Consider the following 8641-nt stretch of genomic DNA (forward strand, 5'->3'; position numbering starts at 1 on the left):
TGAACTACGCCAATTATATGTATTTCAGAAGGTTAATTTTTCTGAATGTGTCTCTAACAGTCGCATGCTAACCGCTAACGTTAGCTAGCTAGTTGTTGTTAGCTAGCTAACTATGGGGTTTTGTTACATTTAACACCGTCCGCTTCTATAATTTGTTTGTACAATTGGCACTGTAAAGCCTACACTGTATAGAGTGAATCAGATGTACTGTTGCCTCATCAATGCATTGATGTATTTAGTGGTTTTGCACACCACCATCTTTAGTGATAGGCTAGCTAACGTTAGCTAAACAAACACAAATGAGATCATCTGCTACATGAATAGCAGAGAGCTAGTTTTAGCTACGTCATGACAATATTGAGAAAACGGGATTGTAATGTGTTTGAGAATGTGTGAATGTGTTTGCTATTGCCATAATATGTTTGGTATGACATTAACAGCTTTCCTTAGCGGTTCATAGTAGCAGCCTCTGTTCCAGGGGTTGGAACGCAACAAAGCCCTCACTCTATCCTGGGTCACTTTACTTGGACTAAGAAAATACACTTTATGACACTGTCGTGAAGCATCATGACCATCCTGATCATATAAGCCAGATAGGCCTGCATACGTACATGCCCTTATGTCGGTCATCAGTCACAAAGAAGGTGTCTTGTCCTGCTCCTGAATCCTGTATTCATCCCAGTCATCAGCAACGGAGCATTGAGGTAGGTGAATGTCTGACATCAATGTGTGCACAATTACAATTACAATGATAATGTAATATGTTACATTTCAGAAAATTTTATAAAACAAAAATGCTGTTTAGAAGTAGGCTATAGTTTAATGGAAGGGTTTGCCTTGTGTGGTATGTTTTGCCGGTTGTGATACAGCCTTGATTAAACCAGGGTGTCTGTAGTGACACCTCTAGCACTGAGAGGCAGTGCCTTAGACCGCCGAGCCACTCGGGAGCCAAATAAAGTGTTACCAAATATTATTTAGGTGCCCCTCACTAATGTTGATGTCTTCACTATTATTCTACAATGAAGAAAATAGTAACACTAAAGAAAAACCCTGGAATGATTAGGTGTGTCCAAACTTTGAAAAGTACTGTATACTTTATATAGGATGAAAAATATTTGATAATGTTTCTATGTGGAATTCCATAGTTCTGATGATTATGGCAGGATTTGTGACTGTTGACTGGCAGGATTTGTGACAGTTGACAAATTTGATCCTACAGACCTCTTTCTAAGAATGGACATTTGCCCGGTGGCTCCCTCCAGCCTCCTGCCTATGCTCTCATGTTCTCCTGAGGGAAATCATGTGGCTTGTATTGACTCTGTCAAAGGAAGCAGGGTGAGGTGGACTTAGGAAGGTACGGGGTAACCTGACCCCTTGTCAGGAGCAGGCATTACACAGTTAGAGAGCAGAGTGATCTCAGGGGTGAAGGAAATCGTGTGACTTCAAAGTACTGCACACACACACACACACACACACACACTGACAGAACAGGTTGTGTGCTTCGGTGTCATAATCTGTGTATCATATATCTGTGACACACACACTGTTGAGATGATCTATGAACATTTCTTCAATGTCACCTCTATACCCTTGCATCATTAATGCTGGGGAGGGACTTAGTGGGTATTGTGCTACATAAAACCAACATTAATCAGTGTCTGTCACTTCTACAGGCTCCTGGGGTTGGTCTGGATCCAATAAAGCTGTCATGGTTTACGGCAAAGCTCCAGACTTGCACTGCCGGTGAACCAGCCATCTCTGGTCATTTATCCAAGGTTGTTTTGGCAAGTGCCAAAGCCAACCAGCTCTCTCCTTAAGACAAGGGTGCCCCTCACTACCCAAAACCCCCCAGAAAGCTTTGCACGCAGCTTGCCAAAACACTGCAAAAGGGTTTCACGCCTGAGCACGGATTTGATTGAGACTGCTTTCTCTTTAGTGTTTCATTCGTCATTGTAATTAGCTATAATCAAGGGGGGGGTTCACAATGTAGTGTGTGAACCAACTATTCACAGCCCAGGTTCATTTGAATATGAATCTCCACAGTAACCAACCATAAAACAGAGGGAGACAAAGAAGGCCTCGTTTGAGGATTCTGCTCAGTCGCGGTGCCCCCCCTCCATTCCCGATCCCACCCCTCAACCACCACCCACCCTCTCTGTCCAGCATCTCTGCCCTGCTCAAGGCCCAGGCTTCCTAAAACATGGCATGCTTAATGAAGACAATATCATATTATTTCCCCTTGAATGACACAGAGAGGACTGGCGCTCTTTGCAGGGCTGCCAAGGACAGTGGACAAAGAGCAGAGGCAGGGAGAAGGAGAGCACAGCCCCCCCACTCCAATCCATAGTGCACAGGGGCCTGGGACTGAGCACATATCCAGGGGCCAGGGCCAAAGCTTTCCTCATCTCTCACAGCCAGAGTACCACTCTATCACTTGCATAGAAATACAAATATTTTCCTTGTGAATGACTAAATATAAGCTTATGCACTGTAGCAAATACGAGCAGGTCTTTGTGATTTTCCAGTGTCAGTCTGACACAATCTTAGTCCTCGAAGATTACTTCTTTTTGGAGAAAATACATTCTAGGGGGATGCAGGTGAGCAGCAACAAACACCTCTGACGCAAATACACTGAACAAAAATATAAACACAACATGGTCCCATGTTTCATGATCCCAGAAATGTTCCATACACACAAAAAGCTTATTTCTCTCCAAGTTTGTGCACAAATTTGTTTAAATCCCTGTTAGTGAGCATTTCTCCTTTGCCAAGATAATCCATCCACCTGACAGCTATGGCATATCAAGAAGCTGATTAAACAGCATGATCATTACACAGGTGCACCTTGTGCTGGGGACAATAAAAGGCCACTCTAAAATGTGCAGTTTTGTCACACGGCACAATGCCACAGGTGTCTCAAGTTGAGGGAGTGTGCAATTGGGATGCTGACTGCAGGAATGTTAATTTCTCTACCATAAGCCGCCTCCAACATCGTTTTAGAGAATGTGGCAGTACATCCAACTGGCCTCACAACTGCAGACACCCTGTAACCACGCCAGCCCAGAACCTTCCCACCTGGCTTCTTCACCTGGGGAATCATCTCAGACCAGCCACCAGCTGGTGAAACTGTGGGTTTGCATAATCAAATAATTACTGAAACCATCTCAGGGAAGCTGACTGCAGTTCGGGGTCGTAACCGACTTCAGTGGGCAAATGCTCACCTTTGATGCCCACTGGCACGCTTGAGAAGTGTGGTCTTCACTGATGAATCCCAGTTTCAACTGTACCGGGTAGTGTGTATGGTGTTGTGTGGGCGAATGGTTTGCTGATGTCAACATTGTGAACAGAATGCCCTATGGTGGCGGTGGGGTTATGATATGGGCAGGCATAAGCTACGGACAACAAACACAATTTCATTTTATTGATGGCAATTTTAATGTGCAGAGATACTGTGACGAGATCCTGAGGCCCATTGTCAGCCCCATGTCGCAAGGGTTCTGTACACAATTCCTGGAAGCTGAACATTTCCCAGTTCTTCCAGACGTCACCCATTGAGCATGTTTGGGACAGCATGTTCTAGTTCCCGCCAATATCCAACAACTTCGCACAGCCATCGAAGAGGAGTGGGACAACATTCCACAGGTCACAATCAACAGCCTGATCATCTCTTTGCGAAGGAGAAGTGTCACACTGCATGAGGCAAATGGTGGTCACACCAGATAGCGACTGGTTTTCCGATCCACACCTCTACTTTTTTTAAGGTATCTTTGACCAACAGATGCATATTTGTATTTCCAGTCATGTGAAATCCATAGATTAGGGCCTAATGAATTTATTTCAATTGACTGATTTCCATATGAACTGTAACTCAGTAAAATCTTTGAAATTGTTGCATGTTGAGTTTATATTTTTGTTCAGTGTAAAAAGGAGTGCCTCGCATCAAAAGAGACAGATAAAAAAATAACCCAGGCACAGAAAAACACATTTCTGATTCATCTGAAGTTTTCAACTTACTTAAAACAGTAGGCTACTACTCATACAGTCAAACTGATTTTACGTGGATTGAGTTGCCATTTTCCTCATCAACCTCCATAATGATATCCTACAGCATCACTGAGCTCACCCCAGAACCCCTTGGGCAGTAAATTGATGCAGTGTGGTACAATTTGGAGCACTTTGACCACAGGCATCCCACTCCTTAATAATTCTGTGCAGAAATGATCAGGGTGTCTTGACAGGCACTACTCCAATCTAGCCGTGATGAATGAAGACCCCTTATTTAAATAATTACATGAAGCAATAATTGCTATGAATACCTTAATTCTAATACACTTGCAAATTAAATTATCTTGCACCGAAGAGGGAGAGGAACAACGTTGGATACATATATATATATTTTCTTAAATTATTATTGCATAATTCATAGTTATGAAAGGGCCCACTGGGAAAACAAAGATGAGGTACGAGAGGGAGGGAATCTGGTGTTGTGCATATTAACCGAACCATGTTCATGAAACTAAATTACACCATTGAATACCATCCTGGAAGCTGAACATTTCCCAGTTCTTCCATGGCCTGCATACAAGTAATGTACTTGTTATTGTGTCTTTTACGGTCTCAGGGCACCATTGAAAATGAGACGCTGGTCTCAATTGTGCGTCCTTTCATCAGAAGTTAACCAATGTTATCGGCTACCATTGAACCCTAACCCTAACCCATAGTATAATACTCTGTGATTTGTGTTAACACACAACTTCTGCAATAGAATCGATGACACGTTATATGAATGTATCATTCAAAACATACCCATAAAAGAACGATTGTCATATCGATTGTCATATCACCTTTTCCATGTCTTCATCCACATTCCTCTCTCCCTTCATCTACCTCTCTCTGTGCCCCACCTACCCCCTCTCTCCACCCGTGTACTCTCCCTGCCCCCTGAAGCACCATACTTAGTGCACCACCTGCTGGTGACAGGGTTTTCTGACCCCACACTTGGTAGGGCAGTGGGATTGAGGGTACTGAAAAAGCCTTATACTAAAAGTTCAGAGTACATTGAAGAGGGTCACTAGAGCAAAGTAAGGTGTAGAATACAAATAGTATTCCCTATAAATAGTGTTCCATGCCAAATAAAATGCTTTGTGCGATTAAGGTTCGAAGAGCTACGCCTTCCGTGGCATAGGGGATCCCTGCACCACAAACACACACACACACACACACACACACACACACACACACACACACAGACATCCAGGCAGTTTCCATGTTGTGACTAGTTACTTTTTTCAGCAGGTTAGGAGAGCATGTTAGCTAACCCTAACCCTTTTTCTAACCTATGTCTTCTAACCTGCCTTCTGAATTATTCTAACCTGCTACGAAAAAAAAATCACTTCCGGTCGTAGCTGTACTCCCTCTAGTCAGAACCAGGTTTCCACTGACCCAGGTTTATGAAAAAATACATAAAAAAGGATTGGGATTTGTGATGGAAACGGCAGCTACAGTGGGGCAAAAAAGTATTTAGTCAGCCACTACCTACTGTGAAGCATGGGGGTGGAAACATCATGTTTTGGGGGCTGTTTTTCTGCAAAGGGACCAGGAAGACTGATCCGTGTAAAGGAAAGAATGAATGGGGCCATGTATCATGACATTTTGAGTGAAAACCTCCTTCCATCAGCAAGGGCATTGAATATGAAACGTGGCTGGGTCTTTCAGCATGACAATGATCCCAAACACACCGCCCGGGCAACGAAAGAGTGGCTTCATAAGAAGCATTTCAAGGTCCTGGAGTGGCCTAGGCAGTCTCCAGATCTCAACCCCATCGAAAATCTTTGGAGGGAGTTGAAAGTCTGTGTTGCCCAGCAACAGCCCCAAAACATCACTGCTCTAGAGGAGATCTGCATGGAGGAATGGGCCAAAATACCAGCAACAGTGTGTGAAAACCTTGTGAAGACTTACAGAAAACGTTTGACCTCTGTCATTGCCAACAAAGGGTATATAACAAAGTATTGAGATACACTTTTGTTATTGACCAAATACTTATTTTCCACCATAATTTGCAAATAAATTCATAAAAAATCCTACAATGTGATTTTCTGGATTTTTTATCTCATTTTGTCTGTCATAGTTGAAGTGTACCTATGATGAAAATGACAGGCCTCTCTCATCTTTTTAAGTGGGAGAACTGGCACAATTGGTGGCTGACTAAATACTTTTTTTGCCCCACTGTATAGGAGAAGTGTTCTAAAGATTATCACTTCTATCCATTTGACAGTGGTGGATTTTTATTTGGTCAAACTTTCTTTATCACAAAAAAATATGGAAGTGGCGTGTTTTGGGGTGGTTGAAGCATCGCTTGTAGCGAGGTTACTGAGTGCCTGGGAGGTTTCCTGGTGGCTTGCTCCAGTAATGAGTTTAACATATGGTCATGGCGTTCCTCCAAGGTATGGAGTCCTTCAATAAGGTTCTGAAGTAGCTCCTCCTGTCTTCCATTGGTGGCTCCTTGCAGGGAGACAGCAGTGTGGAGCTGGTGTGAGTCTGCTGGGTCAGTCATGGCCAGTTCGTACTATCAGAACTGAGGATAAGACCCAGATGCAGACACAGGGGGCGGATGGTTCGGTTGTCAGAATATTTATTTATTATCACAAAGGGTCAGGCAAAAGGGCAGGTCGAGGGAAAGCAGACGTTCGTAATCCAAGGCAGAGTCAACAAGGGACAGAATGGCAGGCAGGCAGGCTCAAGGTCAGGGCAGGCTGAAAGGTCGGAACAGGGAAGACTAGAAAACAAAACTAGAGAGAAGGTAACACACGGAAAAACACGACTTGATGAGATGAACTGGCAACAGACAAACAGAAAACGCAAGTATAAATACACAGGGGATAATGTGGAAAAATAGGAGACACCTGGTGGGGTGGAGACAAGCACGAAACAGATGAAACAGATCAGGGTGTGACACTGAGCTCAATTTCGAGTGTCATAGCAAATGGTCTGAATGCTTATGTAAATAAGGGATTTCTGTTTTTTATTTTTAAAACATTTACAAAAATTTTGAAAAACCTGTTTTCGCTTTGACATTATGGGGTATTTTGTGTAGATTGATGAGAATTTATTTATTTTTAATCAATTTTAGAATAAAGCTGTAACTTAACAAAATGTGGAAAAAGTGAATGGGTTTGAATAGTTTCCAAATGCACTTTACATATTTCAAGTAGACCACCATAGTCCCTGTGCTAAAGAACGCCAAGGTAAACTGTCTAAATGACGCCCCATAGCACTCAGATCTGTAGCCATGAAATGCTTTGAAAGGCTGGTCAGGGTTCACATAAACACTATCATCCCAGACACGCTGGACCCACCAATTTGCATACCACCGTAATAGATGCACAGATGATGCAATCTCTACTGCACTCCACACTGCCCTTTCCCACTTGGACAAAGGGAATACCTACATGTGAATCCTGTTCATTAACTACAGCTCAACGTTCAACACCATAATGCCCTCCAAGCTCATCACTAAGCCAAGGACCCTGGGACTGAACACCTCCCTCTGCAACTGGATCCTGGACTTCCTGATGGGACGCCTCCAGGTGGTGAGGGTAGGCAAAAACACATCTGCCACACTGAACCCCAGGGGAGCGTGCTTAGTCCCTTCCTGTACTCTCTGTTCACCCACGACTGCGTGGCCGCGCACAACTCCAACAGCGTCATTAAGTTTGTCGACGACATGACGGTAGTAGTCCTCATCACCTGTGACGGTGAGACAGCCTATAGAGAGGAGGTCAGAGACCTGGCAGTGTGGTGCCAAGACAAAAACCTCAGAAAGGCAAAGGAGCTGATCCTGGACTACAGTAAAAGGAGGGCCGAGCACGCCCCCATTCGCATCGACAGGTCTATAGTGGAGCAGGTCGAGAGCTGCGGTGTCCACATCACTAAGGATGTGTTATGGTCCAAACACACCTACACAGACGTGAAGAGGGCACAACAACACCTCTTCTGCCTTAGGAGGCTGATAAGATTTGGCACACACGTTGCTGCTACTATCTGCCACTTTATTCCTAGTTATACTGTATATCTACCTCGATTACCTCGTACCCCTGCACATCGACTCGGTACTGGTATCCCTTGCATATAGCTAAGTTATCGTTACTCATTGTGTACCTATTTTTCCGTGTTTTACTTTTCTATAATTTCTCCCCAAAAATTCCTCTCTGCAGTGTTGGAAAGGGCCCATCAGTAAGCATTTCACTGTTAGGCCACACCTGTTGCTTACGAAGCATGCAACAAAAAAACATTGGATTTGAATCCCAAAGAGCAAGCAAAATCCAAAACATTACCATAGGCACATTGGCTCGCACAAATCCCTTGGATGAAACCTAAGGAGGAACCCAGCTCAGAGGGACGGCCCATCCTCTTCTGGCTGTACCTGTCGTACAGCCTATCCAGTGTCCGTTTGTGTCACACTGTGTATCTTCCTGTCTCTATCTGATAACAGTGCTGTCTACCTCTCAGAACCTAGCCAGTAGACATCTCACTGTGAGGAGTCTGTCTGTTCCCTCTATCTCTCACAGGAGGGAGCTTCGTTATTTCCTCTCCTTCTTATTATTTCACCTTTCCCTGACATTCAGGGATTATTGATGATGTC

This window comes from Oncorhynchus nerka, linkage group LG10 (genome assembly GCF_034236695.1).
Source record: "Oncorhynchus nerka isolate Pitt River linkage group LG10, Oner_Uvic_2.0, whole genome shotgun sequence".
Classification (NCBI taxonomy): Eukaryota; Metazoa; Chordata; class Actinopteri; order Salmoniformes; family Salmonidae; genus Oncorhynchus; species Oncorhynchus nerka.